Source organism: Triticum urartu, chromosome 3A, assembly GCF_056163025.1.
Source record: "Triticum urartu cultivar PI428250 chromosome 3A, HENAU_Tu73, whole genome shotgun sequence".
Lineage (NCBI taxonomy): Eukaryota > Viridiplantae > Streptophyta > Magnoliopsida > Poales > Poaceae > Triticum > Triticum urartu.
Genome location: NC_141875.1, coordinates 724,650,646 through 724,677,123, shown reverse-complemented (window position 1 = coordinate 724,677,123; position 26,478 = coordinate 724,650,646). Strand labels below are relative to the sequence as shown.

Below are 26,478 nucleotides of genomic sequence, written 5' to 3'. Positions count from 1 at the left end.
ATGCCAAGTCAGCGAAGCGTGTATGATTATTGCAGAAGATTGAGATTGCGTTTTCCTCGCAGCAGTCCTTTATCCTGTTCATAACCAGGAGGAACCTTGCCCAGTAATGATGTACTGTTTCTTCGGGCTTTTTCCTGATTTGGGATAGATCGCTTATGTTCGGGCAGGTGGGTGGAATTAAATCCGGAACTTCACCCAATCTAAGGCTCAGAGGCCAAGGAGTTTCTGAACTCTGAGGTTTGGATTCTCGGATGTTGTCCAGTGAATCTAGCCCGTTGCTTGATTCTAAGTTCAGGTCTTGAGTTACATCCTCCCCTCCGCGGGTATCCGGCTTGGAGGGATCTGGAATCCAGACGTAGCTAGTCCTTAAGATAGATGAAGAGTCACCGCACTGTGCCTCTACTACGGCAACGTGATGGGTGACTTGGGGAGAATTAATTTCTCTTAGATCGGTTTTAAGCCCAACCTGGTCATAATCCGTAGTGACCCCCAAGGCGGCGATGCGATCCAAGAGCTCGTTTACGGAAGAGAGCTCCATTGGATCTAACTGCTCGACGAGTTCCGAGCTGACGTGAACATTGCTTTTGATGACCCGAGAGGTCACCGTCAGCGCAACGGCCGAACAGGCGGTCATGAGAAAACCGCCTAGCCGGAGAGTTTGGCCGACAGCCAAGGCTCCCTTAGTAACGGCGCCGTCTTTAAAGACGGGAAGAGGCATCCTTCCTGATTGCGACGACACAGGGAACTCTCAATGAAAGCACCAATGTCGGTGTCAAAACCGGGGATCTCGGGTAGGGGGTCCCGAACGGTGCGTCTAGGCCGGATGGTAACAGGAGACAAGGGACACAATGTTTTACCCAGGTTCGGGCCCTCTTGATGGAAGTAAAACCCTATGTCCTGCTTGATTAATATTGATGATATGGGTAGTACAAGAGTAGATCTACCACGGGATCAAGGAGGCTAAACCCTAAAAGCTAGCCTAAGGTATGATTGTTGTATGATGAAGTTGTCCTACGGACTAAAACCCTCCGGTTTATATATACACCGGAGAGGGTTGGGGTTACACAAAGTCGGTTACAATGGTAGGAGATCTTGAATATCCGCATCGCCAAGCTTGCCTTCCACGCCAAGGAAAGTCCCATCCGGACACGGGACGGAGTCTTCAATCTTGTATCTTCATAGTCCTGGAGTTCGGCTGAAGGTATAGTCCGGCTACCCGGACACCCCCTAATCCAGGACTCCCTCAACGACGGTGACAAAATCGCAATGGAAGACCCCTGCACAAGCGGGTCCAGCGGCGCGGTAGGTGAGCGGCTACCGGGATGGGGCCATGGCGAGAACCTCGGACATGCGGCTCGTGATCCTATCGAGGTGGGGGATGTGGGCTCCCGTGGTGGTCTCGTCCTATACGCTGCATGGCCGTTCGATAGGGACACTGCGGCCTCCTCTTGCGATAGCAGCTGCTCCTGCAGAGCCGCCTCCCACGAGGGTTTTTCTGGAAGCAACGCGGATGTGATGGACTCTCAGGAAGTAGGACGACAACGACAATATTGCGATGGACGGCAGGCGAGCGGCTGCCGGGATGGGGCCATGTCGAGAACCTCAGACAGGTGGTTGGTGATCCTGTCGAGCTCGGAGATGTGGGCTCCAGTGGCTCTTGGCAAGCCTGCCATGGCCACCAAAACGGCCAACTCCAGCAGTGCAAGATCCATGACGGCTTGGGGAAGGAGGGAAGCTACGTGCATCGTGCTTTGTCTGTAGCGTATTCGATTTGTTTTTGGCCGGGTTTCAATTTTATGCACACATGACAATCCAAACGCAAGGAGAGATGTGTGTGCGGGTACAAATCTGCTAAGCCCATGGTGGAATCAGCGAAGGAATTGGCTTTTCTTTCCTTCCATGTAATTGTCCAAACTGTTTTTTTCAGTTCTATTTTAAAATCTCAGCCGTCAATCTTTATATTAACACAAAATCAACGGATATAGGTGATGGATGGAGAACTATGAAAGGCTCCGTCCTTTATATTTAGGTAAGGATACATTGAATCTATTGGAATTTTTTGGAAATACACGGTTCCTTTTTTTTTTAAATACATGATGAAGATTTTCAAATATGTGTTGGACACTTCCTTGAATACATGATGAACATTTATTGAAATATGCGTGGAACACTTTTTCAAATATCTGTTTAACACCATATTGAATACATGATGATTTGTTTTTCAAATGCACGATGAACATTGTTTCCGTATGAGCATGACGCAATAACGCTTTAAGCCTCGTTTCTTTTTTCTTTAATCCTCAAGTGTTCGGCATCTTCTGCCTTGTCTTGTGTTCATTTCGTAACGTAGTAGACATAAACAATATAAGCATGTATATATGCCTACGTGGAAATCCCACAAACCGAGATTACGCTAAAAACACTTGCGATGATAGGCACCTCTAGAACACCACTTTGCACATGAATTCATACCTGCGATTGCTGATGTACCAATTTCAGGCCTTCTTTCTTCTGGCTGGGCACTTATAACAGTCATATAAAGTTGGAACTCAGTTGTTCCCACAGTACCCTCATCATTGTATCTGCTTGCAGGTTGGCCAGATAAAAGCGGCGGCAACTTTCGCTGATGTATCCACAGTAGCTCCGCTTTCCTTGCCAACCTGCGACTGAAACCAATGCAATTTGCCTAGAAAGTTTTCCGGGAACGGCCTGCTTGGGCTTTGACGTTCGAGATGAACTCCTTGAGTCTCTTCATGATGTGAGCCCCTTTAGTCAACCTCCAGCCTCTCCTGGCAGAGCTGAGAAAATGGAGAAAGGATCAGGAACAGTAGGAGAGCCTTTATCGACTTGATTAAAGAAGCACGTGTACCTTGTGTCCAAGCAACACCATCGGCCTCGGCTTCATCATTCCCTGTTGCCGGTTGGTCATGTGTCTTGATACCAGATCCACCTTGCAGCGGCTCCTGCTCCTCTTCTAACCTTGCAGCTGAAATTTAAAAGGATCTGTTGAGAAGGGAAATGAACCATAAGATCGAGAGGTATTTCTTAATGTCCTCGATAAAAGAGTCAGGCTTACTACGTTGTTTGAGACCAGCATCCTCGGCCTCGGCAGCAGCCACCTTTAACCAGCCAGGTCGGTGATGTTGGGCGGCGAGAGGCTTCTCTTCCTCTTACTTGGCCCAGGGATGGCACCGTTGAGATTAGAGGAGGAAACATTACGCTTGCGCCCCCTCTCCTGCTCCTCCGTGTCATCTTGGGCTGGCAGGTTGCGGTCGAGGTAGATCTTGTCATCGACGAGCTCCTTTTTGGAAATTCGCCACAGGATCAATCACATCAAATTACGATAAAGATGCACACGAAAAATTGATAGCCAAGGGCGTGTGTCGCGCCCCTCTTTTCTCTTTTCTCCACGTTACCAAACTCACGCAACGCTGCATATATATATATATATATATATATATATATATATATATATATATATATATATATATATATATATATATATATATATATATATATATATATAGGGTCGCACTATTCGTCACCCTAGGTGAGGAATAATTATTCTTCACCCCCCTCTATTTTACCATCAATGCACCGTAATTTTACGTTCCGTAAGTTTTGTCTTATTTCCAATGTAAAAAGGGACCGTAAGAAAAAATATATAATCGCCGTAAAAAATATTTTATGTTATGGAAAATTACAAACGTAAAAACATAGTCTAAAATACACATAAACTACAAATTTTCTTCTCTTATGACCTATATTTTTATTTTGTTATGTCAAATTTTACGTAGTGAATCAATAAAAATGTAACTATTTGAATTTTAAACGTAATTTAATTATGAAATGATCGTAAGATTATCTCGGATGAAGAATAACTTATTTTGCACCCTGCGTGATGAATAATAACACTATATATAATGATTGTAAGATTACCTCGGGTGAAGAATAACTTATTCTGCACCCTGGGTGATGAATAATAACATTATATATATACATACATACATACATACATACATACATATATATATATATATATATATATATATATTTATATATATATATATACATACATCGTCCTAACCATGGCGCGTAGCCGACTCCGCCATAACCTAATAGAACACAGTACTCAAGGCATGCAAGCCATACACCGACGCACACTTTCCTAATTACCGGTTACGCTGATCACAATTAAGCTAAGCCTACTCACATAAAACTAGTACTGCCAAACTCAAACACAACTTAGTACTAGTAGCACGTAGGCATGTTTAGATTATCCAACACTACTAGAAGGAGCGCCGCTCGTGTACCTGCCCGGACCAGCAGGGCCCTAGCCCCGTGCGAAAATGAGAAGTCTGGCGCAGGGGAACTCGCCGATAACGGACGATGCGTCCATGGCCGCTTGTCGGAGGTTGGATAGGAAGGCCATTGGCCACATGTTGCCGACAGCAGGACCAAGGGGATTGTTAGCTACGACGGCGGCTGCGCCGTCGGTAGGCGGAGGACGTGGGCGGGCGCCGGCGCAGCTAAGGTTGCTGCAGAGTTGCTCGACGAACTCCTCCTCCTCCTTGGCGGCCAGGGCTTTTGGATCCATCGCACAGCCTGGGGCGCGAGCTGGAATGTACTCTGTAGTCTGTAATGTAAGGAAGGAAAGGAGGGAATTGCTGTGAGCCTGTGACTGGATTGGACGGAAAGGCCGGATATATATAGCAGCGTTGGTAGGTAAACTAGGAAAGAAGTAAATACAGATGAAAATTCTTTACATAATGAGAATATTTTTTTCAATTATACGTTAAATATTTTGGAAATACATGGTTAAAGTTTTTTAATTACACGATGAACATTTTCAATATGTGTTTAACACTTTTCTAAATACACGGTGAACGTTTATTCAAATATGTTTTGAACAGTTTTGCAAATATATGTTTAAAAAGTTTTTGAATACATGATGTTGGCGGCCAGGGCTTTTGGATCTGTCGCACAGCCTGGGGCGCGAGCTAGAATGTACTCTGTACTGTAGGGAAGGGAAAAAGAATGGCTGTGAGCCTGGGACTCGATTGGACGGAAAGCGTGGATATATATAGCAGCGTGGGTAGGTGGTAAGAGGGGCTAGGGTGTAGGAAGAATGGTAAACTGTAAGAAGTAAACTCGGCAGAATTGGAAGGAAGTAATGTTTCTGCATATGATTTCATCTCCGTGCGGGAAGAGATAGGGATCCAACATCAGCGTCAACGTCAGCATCGTCATTTCAGTCATTTCATTCATGCCTCGCGGCCCAGATTGATCCCACCATGGATGGGCCAAAGCCCTTTTATTTGAAAATTCTGTACAGCATAATTAAATGAAATGTTCAAAGAGTTTAGACCAACGTCGCTTCAGAAATTCTTCGATTCTTCCTTTTCTATATTAATTTTTTTGCTATTGTTTCTCTATTTCTCTTTTCTTTGAAGGACATTACAAGCATGCATTTTGGAGATAGGTCAGTATCTGTGTTTTTTAAATGTTCAGAATTAAATATTTGTCCATGTATTTATAAATTGTTCACGCAATTTGAACATAAAAATATATGTGTTAAAAAAATGTCGTTGTAATATTAATGTGTTGACACATTTTTTTAAATAATGTGTTTTTCATAAGAAATGTTTTGCTCATCAGTATTGGATGATGCTACTACTGTCACCAACATCCTCGTGCGATGGCCGTTGTTCTAGGACTAAACTAAAAACCCTTAGAATGAAAAGTGAGTGTCGACAAGGTCCACATGACAACCGGCATTATGCATGTAGTTACAGAAAATGCATCTCCATATGGGCCACTGCTCGTCGTAATATTCCTTGCTCAGTCATCGGGAGTCCTTTCAATAAGTTCAACGCCCGGTTAAATGGAGTGTCCCACTTGGGCCTCGCCAATGCCTCAGATGGCGAGTCGCTTTTGGCCGCAATCCTGTGTTACTCTCTCTGCAAAAGGCACAAGGATCGTTTACAAATATGACTAACGTGCAGTCGAATTGATCAGAAACTAAAATTATCAGCAGTCTCATGAACTCCGTCGTGATTGCGTTCGTCTCGAAAACCTTCTTCATTGGGTCCCAACGATGTCGGGCCCTAAGGACGTCACGCTCCTTCGGGACAGTGAACTCCGCCAAGGGGTCTGGGATGCCCAGATTCGCGGCTTCCGCGTCTTCCTTGGCCCATATGGACCTCTTTCCGCCGTAACCACGGCTTCCGAGGTGGTGGCACCCAATATTCCTCTGTTCACGCCCCATCATGTACTTTAACTTTTTCTGGCAGCTTCGGCCTCGCAGGCCGCCTTGAATATTTGAAAGTGCTCTGTCGTGATTGTCGGATTATCCTTTACAATCTCGGAGTAGGGTTCCTTTTTATTGACGATCCGATATTTCACCCATGATTTCCAGGCGGCCAACACGTCGCTAAACTTGGTCATGGCGTGTTTGTTTATCTTCTTCATTGTCGGGTCCTTATCTGGATCTTTATAATCCTTTTCATTCCGGCTCGCGAACAAGAATATCTGGTGCATCTTCTTTAGGAGGGAGGGCCTCATATTATCTATATTCTTTAGTTTCTCATCGTTGATGGTGGCGGTTGTCCATATGATGCAGCCTATTTGATTGTCGTACCATGGGCGCGCTTCCTCGGGTGCGTTTGGCTCAAAATTGCTGTCGTCCACCTACGTGACCACCAGTCTAGTAGTCCTGAGCTTGTTAGGAAGCCGTTGCCTCTTTGCTTTCGGTTCTATACTGGCTCCGCTAGTCTCGGCGCCGGTCTCAGTCTAAGCGCCGATCTCGATGCCGGTCTCAGTCTCAACGCCGGTCTCGATGTCGGTCTCAATCTCCGATGTGACAGGTGGACCCAGCAACCGGTCTCAATCTCCGTTGTCGGTCTCAAATGCCGGTCTTGATCGTCGGCTTCCCTCAAAAATTCTTCTGCCGCCAGGTAGACGTTGTCACAGTCACCAGAATGTTGTCCTTCATCATTGCTAGCCATGTTTCCTACGATTAAATATAGTCAATTAATTCTAGACCTCATAAAATGAATAATGACATAAAAAAGGCCTATGCTTTGCAGGAACGTTGACTCCTTCCCGGTGCCGCAAATCCCGGGCATTCGATATGTCCTAGTTTGTAGCACAAGTCATGCAAAATTCATCAAAAATTTTGGCATGACTTTTGCTAAAAAGTGGACAAATCGAGAACCTGAAATTTGCCGGAACGGAAATGAATCAACGCTCCGGCAAAACATAGGCCACTCGGCTTCATTCCCTGGAAACAACAAAGCCACTTGGGCACAATCGAACCACTTCAATGAAAAGATATAACATGAGCAAACACTATTGAGGAATTTGCATATAATATGGCCACTTATTATTGTAACAAGTTCTCTTTTGAGACTATCGATGTAATAAGTGTGTGACTGAAACTCTGTTATAAATCCTTGAAATACTGTGTGTATCAGCATTACGGATCTAGGGTTGACAGTTATGCACAGAGATTTGACCGTTTGAGGTCAGATCGCTACAGATGGATCCACTAGAAATTTTTAATTTGTTATCATGTGCATGATTTGCAGATCAATTACCTGCCAGCGTCGTAATTTATGCAGCACGCAAGCAAGCTTCATCGACGTGATGCACATAGATATGCATCAAGGGACACCTCAAAACATCTTGAAAAATCAGGTCAACATATTGCTAAATTTCTCTATTCACTTACAAACCGCTCCACCCGATAATGAAGCCAATGTTATCCCTACACAGGTAAGGCTATTTTTCACGCTCTTGAATTAGCTTTCGGAAGTTACTGGAATATGACTATTGTCGATCCATGGCAAGAACACTCCACAGCTCCACAAGCGCCCGAGGTAACTTGTTCGTCCTTTGTCAATATAAATAATACTTTAGATATTTAAATCAATTAATTCTTTAAAAAAACTGTTCATTAATAAACAGTCCTATATGAATGTAGCTCTTCTTTTCCTTGTGTTGATCAGTGTCCGAAGGGATGAACTTGTCTCTGAAGAAAAAAAACACTATAATCAACACGAACACAAATACACTGCTTCGAGGTCGGTTGTTCCATTATTTTAGGATTAAAGTGTAGCACTTCATACATCAATTTTGCATGTTTAAGATTGTCGGCAAATACATTACAGGGCTGATGCTACGAGAAATGCCTTCTCATACATATAGAAGTACACATGCACGACACACACACACGCGTGAATGTGAGTGTGGAATATACTCTTGAGCCGGGGAGTAAATTTTTGTTTCTCCCGTTGCAACGCACTTGCCTTTTTGCTAGTAATAGAAAAATATATGCACATCATATGTAAACAATTATCATTTGCATTTAAAAAAATATTACTCGTATACTTGAAAAAATGATCATCCAAATAATTCTAAAAGAAATCTTCATCACACATTTTTACATAAAGGTTAATCGCATGTGTATGAAAAACTGTTCACCGCTTATTTAAAAAACAACTTGTGCAAGAAAAAGGAAAACATCAGAGAAGAAGAAAAAAATAAGAAAAAATGTATCTGGAAGAAGTGCACCAAGGAGGAGGACTCGAGGAGGAAGCAAAAGGAGAATCATAGCCCACATAATATCTTTCATTTATTACCCATAATTTAGTGTTTAATGTTGCACGTATTATAATGTAACCTGAGATCTGAAATACGTACTTTACCCAGGAATTGAACACACTGAGTTCGCTTGTTAGTTTCTCCCTTGTTTATTCCATTTGCTTTTATTTGCCATATCAACCTTCGTCAGTACCGAGGTCGCAAAAGCTATGGTGGGCTAAAAAAGTACACACAACCATCTAGCTCGGCCTGTTCTTTGCATATATTGTTTCGAAGGGAGAGCCTCTTGGAACTTTACTTCAAATTTAACATGTATGGTAGTATTTTAATCATTTAGTAAATGCTGTAATGGAAAGCTAGGTGTCACATCATCCCACTAGAAGAGTCGTAAGTATGTCTGATATTTTAATCAAACCTTAACCTGATGTTCAGTCGTTGACCTAGGTGGTATCTACGCCGCAAGCAGCCAAGTTGGATTCCTAATTTCTAATACGTCACTCCAATCTCCACCTATTATAAATAAGGATTTATAGTTTTGGATGCCCAAAAAATTATGAATTTTTCTAGGTGACTTTGATAAATGCAGAAAGAATTTGTGGCAAAGGTTGGATCTCTAGCTTGGACTTGGAGTTGCCATAAAAATTTAGAAAAGCATGGAATTAGAAAATAAAAGGCATTAAATAAGTAGTAAAAAGGTTCAAATGGTTTTTTGAAAGAGTTCACATTGCTCAATATGTTGTGAAACATTTAATAGAAAGATGAAAAGAAAAGGCAAAAATAAATTCCATACATTAAATATCCATAACTTAGACATTAATATAATAAAATGTAGTACAAACATGACAAAACTATAGGGTTTTAGGTCGGGGAAGTTACACACGTCAACCTTCAAAATGAAAGCATTTTGCTTCCAGGTTAGAAGGACGAAAATATTGTGAAATTTCCTTGGCATTCATTGTACCGCCTATATTCTTTGGCTTGGTGACATCTGATACGTCTCCAACGTATCTATAATTTTTGATTGTTCCATGCTATATTATATTCTGTTTTGGACATTATTGGGCTTTATTATACACTTTTATATTATTTTTGAGACTAACCTATTAACCAGAGGCCCAGCCCAGAATTGCTGTTTTTTTGCCTATTTTAGGGTTTCGCAGAAAAGGAATATCAAATGGAGTCCAAACAGAATGAAACCTTCGGGAACGTGATTTTCAGAACGAATATGATCCAGAGGACTTGGACCCTACGTCAAGACATCAACCAGGAGGCCACGAGGTAGGGGTGCGCGCCTACCCCCCTAGGTGCGCCCTCCACCCTCGTGGGTCCCCTGTTGCTGCACCGACGTACTCGTTCCGCATATATATACCTACGTGCCCCCGAAAAACAAGATATAGAGCCAAAACCGTAATTCCACCGCCGTAACTTTCTGTATCCACGAGATCCCATCTTGGGCATTTTCCGGAGCTCCGCCGGAGGGAGCATTGATAACGGAGGGCTTCTACATCAACACCATAGCCCTTACGATGAAGTGTGAGTAGTTTACCTCAGACCTTCGGGTCCGTAGTTATTAGCTAGATGGCTTCTTCTCTCTTTTTGGATCTCAATACAAAGTTCTCCCCCTCTCTTGTGGAGATCTATTCGATGTAATCTTCTTTTGCGGTGTGTTTGTTGAGACCGATGAATCGTGGGTTTATGTCAAGTTTATCTAGGAACAATATTTGAATCTTCTTTGAATTCTTTTATGTATGATTGGTTATCTTTACAAGTCTCTTTGAATTATCAGTTTGGTTTGGCCTACTAGATTGATCTTTCTTGCAATGGGAGAAGTGCTTAGCTTTGGGTTCAATCTTGCGGTGTCCTTTCCCAGTGACAGTAGGGGCAGCAAGTCACGTATTGTATTGTTGCCATCGAGGGTAACAAGATGGGGTCTATATCATATTGCATGAGTTTATCCCTCTACATCATGTCATCTTGCTTAAAGCGTTACTCTCTTCTCTTGAACTTAATACTCTAGATGCATGCTGGATAGCGGTCGATGTGTGGAGTAATAGTAGTAGATGCAGGCAGGAGTCGGTCTACTTGTCTCGGACGTGATGCCTATATACCACTACACCACAACACTTCATTGGGGGCAGTTAACTGCCGGGAGAAGTAGCAGATTAATGGCAAATTGTCTGCCGGGAATCACATTACTGCCAGTAGAAGTACTTACGGATAGATAAACTGCCGGTAGAAGTGTAGCAACAAGGGCACCTAAACTGCCGGCCTTGATACCTACTTTTAAGGTCACCTTATCCGCCAGAACATCCGAGCCACGGCATGTCATGTGCCGGCAAGTGTGTATCTGGCGCAAGACCAAAATACCCATTCGCGCGGGATAGCGCGCGAAAATCCGGATTTTTTCGCACGGAAAGAGATTTTAGCCACCGTCCCGACCACTTCCCCATAAACAAATCCAAATCGAAGTATTCCACCCGAATGTCGCCACCGCCGCCGCCGTGTCCCGGCCCGCCGCTGCTTCCCACCCCGACCTACCGCAGCCGGCTTCCTCCCCGACCACCGCTGCCGCCGTGTGCCCAGTCGCCGAGCACGCTCCTTCTTGCCGAGACCTTTCACCGCTTCGTCCCCATCTCTGGTGCACACAACGCTTGCCGCACGACCCCCAAAACCTTGGATGTCGGCAAACACCACCACCCCATGAATCTCCCAATGCCGTCCCACTCCCGCCCCACCTCCGTCGTTACGTCCCCGGCCAAGTGTTGCTACTTCCACCACTCCCGGATCTGCCGCCGTCCTTCTCACCTCTGTCCCTCTACCTCTCCTCCAGCCACCCCGCGAGCCAGGTGGCGCGAACGGGTCAATCAGCCAGCTCTTCCTCCACATCGACATCTCTAGGCCATAGAGCTGCAAGTCGCTGCAGTTCCTATGTGGATTGTACCCCGGCGCCGTGGGGATCCATTCTGTTTGCGTTCCCTCAAAGACGAACGCTTCTGCGGCGGTGGCGGGGCGACAAAGGACGGTGGTGAGTACCAGGGTCACATCTTCCAGTGAGTTATTTCTTGTGCGAATTTAATTGTTTGTAATTTTGTTAACAGAGGAGCTTGCATCATAAAGTTTTAGGAGGATACTAATTTGCTGCGTAATATAAAGCTGCTCAATCGATACTAATTAGGTGAAATCCATCTGAAGAATCGTGATTTGACTAGTTTAGTTGGCAGAGCTGGTGACCTTGTGTTATATGTGTACATGCTCTGTTTACAGCATCCTTTAGATCGATTCTGTCTGATAGAATTCAGCAAAGCAGATTTGCTATTTGTTAGCTATGACCTCAGAGTCTGAAAGCATAGTCTCAAGTATGGTAGTTTCAATCATAATGAAGGGATCATAGATCATCGTAGGCAACCCAGGTTGAAAACTTAATAAGGACACTAAGAAGTAGAACATCCTGCAAGTGGTGTGAAGATATATTTTAGCTGCATATTCCCTGTTGTTTTTTATGGAGTAGCTGTTGTCAATGGGGTGTGAGAAGTGAAAACACAGATATCTTTAGTTGGTTAAGTTAATGTCATCGTGTCTTAAAGGGAATATAGAGGTAGAATGTATGTATGTGCCTATTGGTTCCAGTATGCAGTGCACACTGCTCGGAGTTCGAATTGTAATGTGAAGTGTAAATATCAAGGAACCACAACTGTTTGGGCATAGGTTCTAGGAAACACATTTTTTGGGGAAAACAAATCACTTAACTGCATCTATTGGGGCAGAGACCTCGAGCTAGCTATCCTTTATGATACACGCTCCTCTGTTAACAAAACTAGAACTAATTTGATCCTGGCGCAGGGGTTGCACCACTGCTTCATTTTGTCCTCGACATAACTACTGCACTCAGGCAACTAAAAACCCATAAAGGCACATACTTGATCTTTCTTCTACTTCAAGCACCTCTACTTTGAGCACGTTGCTTAGTACAAGGCAAGTTCTTTGTCCTATTTTCTGTGTACAAATCCTGTCTAATATTTTGAACGATTACACTGTGTTATGTGCATGTGGGGGAGAGGATGTGAATGGATCTGAGGAGCAGCCAGATTACAGGGGTTTATGTCTGCAGCGGAGCTCCTATTTGAGCCTGATGCACTATGCTCCAGTGGATACTACTCTAGTTTGAGTCATGTTCGGGTGATATGCATCTCCTTTATTCTTGTTAACGCAATCGTATTGAGTTAGCCAGGATACTAGTCAGTTAGTATAGCTAGTCGTATAGCTAGTCTGTTAGTATCTCCTATAGCTTATCTAGCACGAGATAGAGTTGTTCCTATCCGGCCAATGTTTATCCGGCCAATGTTTGTTGTAACAAACTCTGCACCATGTATATCTCCTTACTATAAATACAAGACCAGCCTGAGGCAATTACTCACGGCAAATCATTTCTTCCAACTTGGTATTCAGAGCAGCAAGATCAAATCTCGCCCATCATGGCTGGCTCCACCACTGCTCCCATCTCGAACACTTCCGGCGCCCTTTCCACCATCAACGCCGGCACCCTTGCCGCCGGCTCCTCCTCTTCCGCTCCGATCTCCGTCACCACTCTCGGCAACCTCATCACGCTTCGCCTCACGCGGGACAACTTCCTGTTGTGGAAGACTCAAGCCGTCCCCGCCCTTGCCTCGACCGGTTTGTTCGGCTACGTCGCCGGCACCGAGGAAGCGCCGCCGCAGACCCTCACACAGGGCACCGGCGATGCAGCTGTCGAGGTCGCCAACCCGGAGTTCCTTAGCTGGTACCAGAAGGACCAGCTCGTCATGATCGCGCTCCTCGGCTCCATGACCGAGGACATCCTTGGGCAAATGACCCAACTCACCACTTCCGCTCAGGACTACCTTGCATGATTTGTTTGCCTCAGAGAATCCTGCACGCATCATGCAGCTGCGTTATCAACTCTCCAATCTAAAGAAAAATGACCTCACTGCCTCGGAGTACTACCGCAAGATGCGGGGCTTTGCTGACGCCATGGCCTCCATCGGCAAGCCGCTCCAAGACGACGAGGTGCTCGGCTACATACTCGCCTGACTGGGTCCCGAGTTCGAGCCTCTGGTCGCGTCGATTACGACGCGTGACGACCCCATCAGCCTCAGCAGCTTCTACGCCTTCTTCCTCAGCGCTGAGCTTCGCCTCCAGCAACAAGCTTCGTCCGGCAACATCCACCCATCCGCCAACGCTGCTGCACGCAACTCTGATGGTCACCGCGGCGGTCAAGGCGGCCAAGGCGCACGCGGTGGACAAGGCGATCAGGGCGGACGTGGTCGTGGAGGCCGCGGCTGCGGCAATGGCCGGAGTAACCTGAAGTGTCAGGTCTGCTCCAAATTTGGCCACGACGCTCTCCACTGCCGCAACCGCTTCAACCACGCCTTCCAGCCGGAGGAGCAGCGTGAGCGCTCCGGCAACGTCGCCAGCACCGGCTCTGGCTCCTACTCCGTTGACATGGACTGGTATGCAGATACCGGCGCCACCGACCACCTGACAAGCGACCTTGATCGTCTCAGCCTCCATCAGCGCTATGGTGGCAAGGACAAGGTGCACGTAGCCAACGGAGCAGGTATGTCTATTGCACATGTTGGTCAATCCACTATACCCGGCTCATGCAAAAATCTTCACCTACGTAATGTTCTGCATGTTCCACACGTCAACAAACATCTCCTATCTGTGCACAAACTTGTTTCTGATAATGATGCCATTGCTGAATTTCACCCTCATGTGTTTCGTCTTAAGGACCGAGCGATGAAGGCGGTTCTTCTTCAAAGTAGATGCCGCAATGGCCTCTACCCGGTGCCAAGCTACAAGCAGTCGTCCCTCGTGTCCGGTCCTCGAGCTCTCTCCAGTGTCAGGCTATCTTCAGATTTGTGGCATACAAGATTAGGTCATCCGTCCAAAAACGTCGTTGATTCAGTTCTTAGGATAAATAAATTTGCTTGTGCACCCTCTACCAATTCCAGTGTTTGTGATGCATGTCAACGTGCAAAAGTTCATCAGCTACCCTTTCGAGATTCTACTCATGTCACTCATGCTCTTCTTGAAATTATTCATTCGGATGTATGGGGTCCTTCTATTACCTCTGTGGGTGGTTTCAAATATTATGTGAGTTTTGGATGATTATAGCCGTTTTACATGGATCTATCTCCTTAAGCGTAAATCCGATGTTGAACAAGCCTTCTGCACTTTCCAAAAACATGTTGAACGCATGCTCGATGCTAAAATTAAAACTGTACAAACGGATTGGGGTGGCGAGTATCGCCGTCTCTCTCGCTTCTTCCAAAAGGAAGGCATTGCGCACCGGGTCTCCTGCCCTCACACCTCCCAACAAAATGGCATCGCTGAACGGAAACATCGCCATATCGTTGAAACAGGCATCGCCCTTCTCGCTCACTCCTCCCCTCCGGTTCGTTTTTGGGATGAGGCTTTTCTCACAGCTTGCTATCTTATCAATCGCATGCCCACTCGGGTTCTCCAAAACTCCACACCAGTTTCCTGTCTTTTTGGTGACAAACCCGATTATACCTTTCTTCGCGCTTTTGGTTGTGCCTGTTGGCCAAACCTACGCCCCTACAATAATTGCAAGCTGGAATTCCGCTCTCAGCAATGCGTTTTCTTGGGATATAGTTCCATGCACAAAGGTTACAAATGCTTGGATCGCTCAAGCGGTCGAATTTATATTTCACGTGATGTCATATTTGATGAGCATGTGTTCCCGTTCTCCACTAGTTTGCCAGCGGAAAATTCCTCCTCCATACTCTCCACACCGCCTACTCTTTTTCCTATCACAGAGCCGGCTCTAATGGATGATCGCATGCGCAATTATGACACGACTTTGCTATCTGATGCTACGTGCAGTTCGTCTTTGTCTCCTGCAGGTGCTGCTAGATTGGCCTCCAGCGACTCTACGTCGGCATGCACGCCAGGTCACTCCCATGTAGATGGGATTTCTCAGCAGCCGCATGAGCCCACGTCTCCATCGACTCCCACTGGGCCGGATGCCCCGGTCTCGCCCGTGTCACCGGCTGGCCCTTCCGCTGCTGACGGGGCGGGCAGTGCGGCGAGCGACTCCGCATCCAGCTCGGCACGTGGGCCGCTATTCGTCGACCCGCCGTCTCCATCGACCGCCCAGGCCGTCCCTGACGTCGCGCCCGCGAGTGCGCCACATCCGATGACGACCAGGCTCAAGGACAACATCGTCAAAAAGCTGGTGCCAAGCGACGGCACTGTTCGCTATGATCCACGTCGGCGGGCGTTTCATGCCGAACCACGCTCCTATCGTCAGGAACTTGCCGATGATCACTGGCGTCCAGCCATGGAGTCTGAATTCTCGGCTCTTCAGCAAAACAAGACATGGACACTTGTTCCTCGTCCTCCCGGGAAGAACATCATTGGCTGTAAATGGGTTTTCAAGGTCAAGCACAAAGCTGATGGTTCCCTGGATAAGTTCAAGGCACGTCTCGTTGCTCGCGGCTTCACTCAGCGGTATGGGATCGACTACTCGGAAACATTCTCTCCGGTAGTCAAACCAGTCACAGTGCGTCTTGTGCTCTCTCTTGCCGTCTCTCGTGGCTGGCATCTCCGGTAGGTGGACATCAGCAATGCTTTTCTCCATGGAATTCTCGCTGAGGAAGCATATATGCAGCAGCCACCGGGTTTCCAAGATCCCTCTTGTCCAGATTATGTTTGCAAGCTCCATAAAGCGCTTTACGGTCTGAAGCAGTCGCCTCGGGCATGGTATGCTCGTCTCAGTGAGCGTCTTCAGCAGCTCGGTTTTGTTCCCTCGGTTGCCGACACCTCGCTGTTTATCTTTGCCCAAGACAGTGTCACCATCTACATGCTTGTTTATGTTGATGACATCGTCATTGCGAGCTCTTCCTCTTCGGCTATGACGCATTTGCAACGCCAATTATCAGCTACTTTTCCTGTCAAAGATCTTGGTTCTCTCCATTATTTCCTTGGCATTGAGGTGCTTCCCAATTCCGGGGGAATTATTCTTACACAGCAGAAGTATGCTCTTGATTTGTTGCAACGTACAGATATGGCGAATTGCAAAGCAGTCTCAACGCCCATGTGCACCCATGAGAAGCTCACACGGGATTCAGGTCATGGACTTAGTGAAGATGAAGCTTTCAGATATCGTAGTACAGTTGGAGCTCTTCAATATCTGACCTTGACACGGCCTGATCTGTCTTTTGCCGTAAACAAGGTCTATCAGTACTTGTCAAGACCAACTAATGCTCACTGGGAGGCCGTGAAACGGATCTTGTGGTACGTGCGAGGATCACTGTCCACTGGTTTAACCCTTCGGCGATCACCTTCCACTCTTCTGAGTGTCTTTACTGATGCTGATTGGGCGGGCTGCAGTGATGACAGGAGGTCTACGAGTGGGTTTGTGGTTTTCTTTGGACCCAACCTTGTATCATGGAGTGCACGGAAGCAGCCAACAGTGTCCCGTACATCCACTGAAGCTGAGTACAAGGCGTTGGCGAATGGGACTGCCGAAGCTACTTGGCTACTGTCATTGCTAAGAGAGCTGCGAGTTCCTCAGCCCCGAGCTCCTGTGCTGTGGTGTGACAATCTCGGTGCTACGTATTTGACGGCCAATCCAGTATTTCATGCTCGCACTAAGCACATTGAAGTTGATTTTCACTTTGTGAGAGAGAAGGTCGCCATGGGAGCACTTGATGTTAGGTTCCTCTCAACAGCAGACCAAGTGGCGGACGCTTTCACCAAACCTCTCACGAAGATCATGCTCAATCAATTACGAACCAATCTGAACCTTCATATAGGTTAAGATTGCGGGGGAATGTTAACGCAATCGTATTGAGTTAGCCAGGATACTAGTCAGTTAGTATAGCTAGTCGTATAGCTAGTCTGTTAGTATCTCCTATAGCTTATCTAGCACGAGATAGAGTTCTTCCTATCCGGCCAATGTTTATCCGGCCAATGTTTGTTGTAACAAACTCTGCACCATGTATATCTCCTGACTATAAATACAAGACCAGCCTGAGGCAATTACTCACGGCAAATCATTTCTTCCAACTATACTGTACTGCACTGTTGTGTTGTCTGGTTCAATTTGAAGCTTGTTCATCCCCAATGAATTTCTAGAGAGTTCATTAGCCTTGATCTGCCCGGTCCGGCTGCCGCATGAGAGGCCAGACGCCCCTGTCCCCTCGAGTCCTGGCCGAGCTTGGCAGCGTTGCCAGTCGCCGGTGCTGGCGGAGCAGTCTTAATCCTGACGAGTCATGTTTGCTTCTGTGCCTTGACGCGGTGGCGCTGGTGACGTGCCGCCATGGAGCTAGAGCTAGCTAGATCATCAGTGCCTACGGCTTGCTCTTGTGCTCTCCGGTCACCGGTGCACGCAGGTGGAACTCGTGCCCAACGTGTGGGTGCGTGCAAGTGGATTCAGAGTTGGTTAGTATTCCTTGGTATTCTGATGATGAGAAGAATTACCAAGTCGATTAGTCAAGCCATTGTTTACTGGGAAATATTGTAGCGTGCCCATCTGTTCGATCAAAGGACAACTAGCTATGCTGAAAGTTATTGTAATATCTTATATCTTAAAAAAGGTTTATGTTGGCTGGTAGAGTTACACAGGAGCATTACATTATTTAGATTTCAAATGCTACTGATGGAATATAGTTGAACTGATAGTGTTTTGCATATCTGAGCCATATACATTGTCCAGAAGATATAGGACAGCAAGTCCGAACTATAAGTGAGCTGCAGCCATCATCTCCTATTTTTGTGTAGTTTCCGTACTTCCTTTAATCTTTGCAAAGACAAGCATGAGTGATATCCGTGTGCTGATTTCTTAATTCGGCACTTGTATGAAGGTGAATATCTTCGGAAATAAGAATGACCCAGGGAGGATAAAGTGACATGGATGACTGATTAGAAGATGCAATGGCAGCGGGTGTGATGGAAGAAAAAGAGCAGAGAGTGTTAGAAGAAATAATGAGGTGATAAGGTCTCGAAATGTTCATTATCTCACCGAAGTTATTAATGTGCTATGTAGCCAAAAGGTTAACAAATATATATATGTGCATGTACTCTAGGTTGGCCATTTGAAACATGTTCAAGAACATGTTATTACTCGGTAATAATTATAGTTAATTGTTTATTAATAAATTTCATTGCTTCAGCGTACTCTTTTTGATGAACTCTGATAGTGATTATTGCCTTTCCACCTACAAATCATTTTAGGGCTTCAGAATTTTGACAGGAGCAATGTTGGATCTGATGTCACAGATGTACATATAGTGTGGTGCATTTTTTACATGCTCTATTACGGTTTTACTCTTGCACATATGTGAAATAATGTTTAAGCTCTGATTTCGGTTGATGGACGACAAGTGAATGACCTAAATCAAACAATCATGGACATGAGTTTCTTGAAACATATCTGAATTTTAGTTCTGAGTTCGTCGCATGTTACACACTTAGGGAAGCAGAAGAAAATTTGGTTATATCATGTGTTAGGGGATGTTCTATGTGCAGCTAGCTATTCCTAAATTGGTCCAAGACTTCATCTTCTTCAAGCATGAATAAGAAGAAAAAATTAAAATGGCGAGTGGAGAGACTGATGTTGTGTTGCTGCTGATGCTACTCCTTTTTCTGTCTTCTGCTTTGCTGACCCTCCTCTACACGCTATGCTGATGGCGGTGCTGCTGCCGAGCTGCCCCTCCTCTTCTCATGAGAGTCGTTCTTGTTCTTTTTCTGATAGATAGAAGCATTAGATTGTGCCTTTATTAGTTGCATATTTCTATTTAGCATGCAGATGCACTTTGGAATAACCTCAAATTTCACTTCACTTTTTTCAGTTCAGCATTATAAATAAGGCCTTGAACACATCTCCTGAAGGTTTGACAAGATCCTGAAGGTGTTGGAGATTTGGCAAGATCTGCAAGGTGTCCATACTTAATTTTTTCTGCTCATTTTGGTGGTTATTTTAGCACATAAGCCGATGTATTCTCATTTTGGCTATGTAGCACACCTAGAAGCATGTCTTTTTTCCTTTTGTGGCACAACATCCTTGATGTATTTAGAAACATGTATTTGGTCGCTTATCAAATGAAGCTTAAGGTTTTGGATGTGGCTTATATGCATCTTTGATTGAGAAGTATGTATGAGCTGTGAGATCTGGCATGATTGTCCAAACATACTGGATGTATATTAAATTAGCGGTAAGCTACATAGAGAATTTTGTTAGTGAAATCAATGTGATGGCATGTTAACTGCCGTCTTAACAAGGTTGTATCGGCAGTTTAATTGCCGGTGACTGCAGTTCTCATGCCATGATCAATCTGCCGGGAGAAATATAACTGCCGGCAAATAAAATAGACAGGGCGGACAAATTGCCCGGAATAGTTTATCTGCCGGGACAAGTAATCCCCGGCAGCCATTCTTGTGGCAGTTCTATCTGCCGGGAGAAACTCCCTTCCGGCAATATATGTGCCGTCTTAAGTGCATTCTCCCGGTAGATTACATGTCGTTACATCCGTGTTGCGGTGTAGTGTACATGAACATACCTAGATATTCCAATAGCTATGCTCAATTTTGTCAGTTGCTCAACAGTAATTTGTTTACCCACCGTGAATACTTATGCTCTTGAGAGAAGCCACTAGTGAAACCTGTGGCCCCCGGGTCTATCTTCCATCATATTAATCTTCCAATACTTAGTTATTTCCTTTGCCATTTATTTTACTTTGCATCTTTATCATAAAAATACCAAAAATATTATCTTATCATATCTATCAAATCTCACTCTCGTAAGTGACCGTGTAGGGATTGACAACCCCTTATCGCGTTGGTTGCGATGATTTATTTGTTTGTGTAGGTGCGAGGGAGTCATGCGTGGCCTCCTACTGGATTGATACCTTGGTTCTAAAAAACTGAGGGAAATACTTACGCTACTTTGCTTCATCACCCTTTCCTCTTAAAGGGAAAACCAACGCAAGTGCTCAAGATGTAGCAAGAAGGATTTTTGGCGCCGTTGCCGGGGAGGTCTACGCAAAAGTCAACATACCAAGTACCCATCACAAATCCTTATCTCCCGCATTACATTATTTGTCATTTGCCTCTCGTTTTCCTCTCCCCCACTTCACCCTTGCCGTTTTATTCGCCCTCTCTCTCTCCATCCTCACAATCTTTTCCATTTGCCTCTTTTTTCCCATCTCTTGTTTGCTCGTGTGTTGGATTGCTTGCTTGTCAAGATGGCTCAAGACAAGACTAAATTTTGTGACTTTACCAATACCAACAACAATGATTTCCTTAGCACTCCGATTTCTCCTCTTACCGATACTGAATCTTGTGAAATCAATGTTGCTTTGTTGAATCTTGTCATGAAAGATCAATTCGCCGGCCTTCCTAGTGAAGATGTCGCTACCCATCTTAATAGCTTCGTTGATTTGTGTGATATGCAAAAGAATAAAGATGTGGATAATGATATTGTTAAATTGAAGCTATTTCCTTTTTCCCTTAGAGATCATGCTAAAGCTTGGTTTTCGTATTTGCCTAAAAATAGTATTGATTCTTGGAATAAGTCCAAATATGCTTTTATCTCTAAGTATTTTCCTCCCGCTAAGATCATCTCTCTTAGAAAAGATATTATGAATTTTAAGCAACTTGATCATGAACATGTTGCACAAGCTTGGGAGAGGACGAAATTAATGATACGTAATTGCCCTACATATGGTTTGAATTTGTGGATGATTATACAAAATTTTTATGCCGGATTGAATTTTGCTTCTACAAATCTATTAGATTCGACCGCGGGAGGCACTTCTATGGAAATCACTTTAGGAGAAGCTACTAAACTCCTAGATAATATTATGGTTAAATATTATCAATGGCACACTGAAAGATCTACTAATAAGAAAGTGCACGCGATAGAAGAAATTGATGTTTTGAGTGGAAAGATGGATGAACTTATGAAATTATTTGCTAATAAAAGTGTTTCTTCTTATCCTAATGATATGCCTTTGTCTACTTGTAACGCCCCGGACACACCCGCCGGTGGTCGTTACTCCTGGCGGGATCTAGACTGGCCCCACAGATCAATACTAGTCTTTTCTGCGCACTTTGTCCTCACTCGTGCGCACCCGGGAGCAACTTCCTGGTCGGTCGACCATCCTGAAGTTACTCCAAGCTGAGCACGCTTAACTTTGGAGTTCTGTCCGAATGGGCTTCCAGAAAAGAAGTAATTCCTTATTGATATGAGTAGTCTATCATCCCTATTAAGCCAGGCTATCACATACACCTCACTAAGAGGAATCGACGTCCTCGTTGGGCCACAGGAACGTTCCCTCTTGGCACATACGTCTGTGCATCTAGTCCGATACATGTGTCATGCCGGGTGCCAGGACGGGTCACAAACGTCATGAACAACATGACCATGCACCTATCCGCAAACATCCGTGTAACCGCGAGGGTCGGCTCTGTTACCAACTTGTAACGCCCTGGACACACTCGCCGGTGGTCGTTACTCCTGGCGGGATCTAGACTGGCCCCACAGATCAATACTAGTATTATCTGCGCACTTTTTCCTCACTCGTGCGCACCCGGGAGCAACTTCCCGGTCGGTCACCCATCCTGACACTACTCCAAGCTGAGCATGCTTAATTTTGGAGTTCTGTCTGAATGGGCTTCCGGAAAAGAAGGAATTCCTTATTGATATGAGTAGTCTATCATCCCTATTAACCCAGGCTATCACACTACTTTGATTGAAAATAATAATGAATCTATGGATGTGAATTTTGTTGGTAGGAATAATTTTGGTCACAACGCATATAGTGGAAAGTTTAATCCTAGGTCGTATCCTAGTAATTCCTCTAATAATTATGGTAATTCCTACAACAATTCTTATGGAAATTATAATAATATGCACTCTGATTTTTAATCTAATTTTAATGAATTTATTACTTCGCAAAAGGATTTCAATGCTTTGATTGAAGCAAAATTACATAAGATTGATGAGTTGGCTAGGAACGTTGATAGAATTTCTCTTGATGTTGTTTCTTTGAAACTTAGATCTATTCTGCCTAAGCATGATATCAATGAGTCTCTCAAAATCATGAGAATTTCCATTGATGAGTGCAAAGAAAGAACCGCTAGGATGCGTGCTAAGAAAGATTGCTTTATAAAAGCGTGTTCTTCTAGTTTCCATGATAATAAAGATGAAGATCTAAAAGTTATTGATGTGTCCCCTATTAAATCTTTGTTTTTCAATATGAATCTTGATAATGATGGGACTGAATATGATCCACCTTTACCTAGAAGGCGTTCCAATAATTCGGAGTCTTTAGATCTTGATGCTAAAATTGTTAAAAGTGGGATTGAAGAAGTCAAAACTTTAAATATCGATGAACCCACTATTTTGGATTTCAAGGAATTTAATTATGACAATTGCACTTTGATAGATTGTATTTCCTTGTTGCAATCCGTGCTAAATTCTCCTCATGCTTATATTCAAAATAAAGCTTTCACTAAACATATCGTTGATGCTTTGATGCAATCCTATGAAGAAAAACTTGAGTTGGAAGTTTCTATCCCTAGAAAACTTTATGATGAGTGGGAACCTACTATTAAAATTAAAATTAAAGATCATGAATTATGTGCTTTGTGTGACTTGGGTGCTACTGTTTCCACGATTCCAAAGACTTTGTGTGATTTGTTAGGTTTCCATGATTTTGATGATTGCTCTTTAAACCCGCACCTTGCGGATTCCGCCATTAAGAAACCTATGGGAAGAATTAATGATGTTCTTATTGTTGCAAATAGGAATTATGTGCCCGTAGATTTTATTGTTCTTGATATCGATTGCAATCCTTCATGTCCTATTATTTTTGGTAGACCTTTCCTTAGAACGATTGGTGCAATTATTGATATGAAGGAAGGGAATATTAGATTCCAATTTCCGTTAAGGAAAGGCATGGAACACTTCCCTAGAAAGAAAATTAAATTACCTTATGAATCTATTATGAGAGCCACTTATGGATTGCGTTCCAAAGATGACAATACCTAGATCTATCCTTGCTTTTTATGCCTAGCTAGGGGCGTTAAACGATAGCGCTTGTTGGAAGGCAACTCAATTTCATTTTTATTCCTTGCTTTTTGCTCCTGTTTAGTAATAAATAATTTATCTAGTCTATGTTTTGGTTTTGTTTTTTGTGTTTAATTAGTGTTTGTGCCAAGTAGAACCGTTGGGAAGACTTGGGGAAAGTCTTTTTAATCTTTCTGTAAAAAATATAAACTTTAGCGCTCGCGAGAATTGCTGCCATTTTTATTTGGAAAGTGCTATTTAGTTAATTATTTTTAATACGATTAATAGATAAATTCCTCAGTCCAGAAAATTATTTTAGAATTTTTGCGGTTCCAGATCTTGCGTTAGCTACAGATTACTACAGACTGTTCTATTTTTGACAGATTCTGTTTTTCGTGTGTTGTTTTCTTATTTTGATGAATCTATGTCTAGTAAAATAGTTTATAAACCATAGAGAAGTTGGAATACAGTAGGTTTAACACCAATATAAATAAATAATGTGTTCATTACAGTACCTTGAAGTGGTGTTTTGTTTTCTTTCGCTAACAGAGCTCACGAGATTTTCTACTTTAAGTTTTGTGTTGTGAAGTTTTCAAGTTTCGGGTGAAAGATTTGATGGATTATGGAACATGGAGTGGCAAGAGCCTAAGCCTGGGGATTCCAATGGCACCCCAAGATAATATAAGGACACATAAAAGCCAAAGCTTGGGGGTGCCCGGAAGGCATCCCCTCTTTCGTCTACTTCCATCGGTAACTTTACTTGGAGCTATATTTTTCACCACATGATATGTGTTTTGCTTGGAGCATCTTGTATTATTTGAGTCTTTATTTTATAGTTTTACACAATCATCCTTGCTGTACACACCTTTGGAAAGAGACACACATGATTCGAAAATTGTTAAAATACTCTATGTGCTTCACTTATATCTTTCGAGTTATATAGTTTTTGCTCTAGTGCTTCACTTATGTCTTTTAGAGCACGTCGGTGGATTTGTTTTATAGAAACTATTGTTCTCTCAAGCTTCACTTATATTATTTTGAGAGTCCTACAAAACAGCATGGTAATTTGGTTTAATTATGTTAGGCATTCAAGATTAATAAAAAATTTCTTATGAGTGTTTTGAGATATGGAGATGGTAATATTAGAGTCACGCTAGTTGAGTAGTTGTGAATTTGAGAAATACTTGTGTAGTTGTGATACTTGATACTTGATAATTGTTTTGAGATATGGAGATGGTAATATTAGAGTCACGCTAGTTGAGTAGTTGTGAATTTGAGAAATACTTGTGTTAAAGTTTGTGATTCCCGTAGCATGCACGTATGGTGAACCGTTATGTGATGAAGTCGGAGCATGATTTATTTATTGATTGTCTTCCTTATGAGTGGCGGTCGGGGACGAGCAATGGTATTTTCCTACCAATCTATCCCCCTAGGACCATGTGCGTAATACTTTGCTTTGATAACGTGTAGATTTTTGCAATAAGTATATGAGTTCTTTATGACTAAGGTTGAGTCCATGGATCATACGCACTTTTCTTCCTTCCACCATTGCTAGCCTCTCTAATACCGCACACCTTTCGTCGGTATCATACACCCACCATATACCTTCCTCAAAACAGCCACCATACCTACCTATCATGGAATTTCCAAGGCCATTCCAAGATATATTGCCATGCAACTTTCCACCGTTCCGTTTACTATGACACGCTCCATCATTGTCATATTGCTTTGCATGATCATGTAGTTGACATTGTATTTGTGGCAAAGCCACCGTTCATAATTCTTTCATACATGTCACTCTTGATTCATTGATATCCCGGTACACCGCCGGAGGATTCATATAGAGTCATATTTTGTTCTAAGTATTGAGTTGTAATTGTTGAGTTGTAAGTAAATTAAAGTGTGATGATTATCATTTTTAGAGCATTGTCCCAAGTGAGGAAAGGATGATGGAGACTATGATTCCCCCACAAGTTGGGATGAGACTCCGGACGAAAAATAATAATAATAAAAGGCCATAAAAAAGAGAAGGCCCAAATAAATAAATAAAAATATATTAGAGAAAAAGAGAGAAGGGACAATGCTACTATCCTTTTACCACACTTGTGCTTCAAAGTAGCACCATGATCTTCATAATAGAGAGTCTCCTATGTTACCACTTTCATATACTAGTGGGAATTTTTCATTATAGAACTTGGCTTGTATATTCCAATGATGGGCTTTCTCAAAATGCACTAGGTCTTCGTGAGCAAGCGAGTTGGATGCACACCCACTTAGTTTCTTTTGTTGAGATTTCATATACTTATAGCTCTAGTGCATGCGTTGCATGGCAATCCCTACTCACTCACATTGATATCTATTGATGGGCATCTCCATAGCCCGTTGATACGCCTAGTTGATGTGAGACTATCTTCCCCTTTTTTTGTCTCCTCCACAACCACCATTCTATTCCACCTAAAGTTCTATGTCCATGGCTCACGCTGATGTACTGCGTGAAGATTGAAAAAGTTTGAGAACACCAAAAGTATGAAACAATTGCTTGGCTTGTCATCGGGGTTGTGCATGATTTAAATACTTTGTGTGGTGAAGATAGAGCATAGCCAGACTATATGATTTTGTAGGGATAACTTTCTTTGGCCATGTTATTTTGAAGAGACATAATTGCTTAGTTAGTATGCTTGAAGTATTATTATTTCTATGTCAATATTGAACTTTTTTATTGAATCTTTCGGATCAGAATATTCATACCACAATTAAGAAGAATTACATTGAAATTATGCCAAGTAGCATTCCACATC

At 43.6% G+C, this 26,478-nt stretch overlaps 1 pseudogene; it reads right to left on the bottom strand.

Moving 5' to 3' along the window:
* Nucleotides 1–5,869: 5,869 nt before the first annotated feature.
* On the bottom strand, nt 5,870–11,496 carry LOC147982229 (uncharacterized; annotated as a pseudogene).
* Between the last annotated feature and the right edge of the window lie 14,982 nt (nt 11,497–26,478).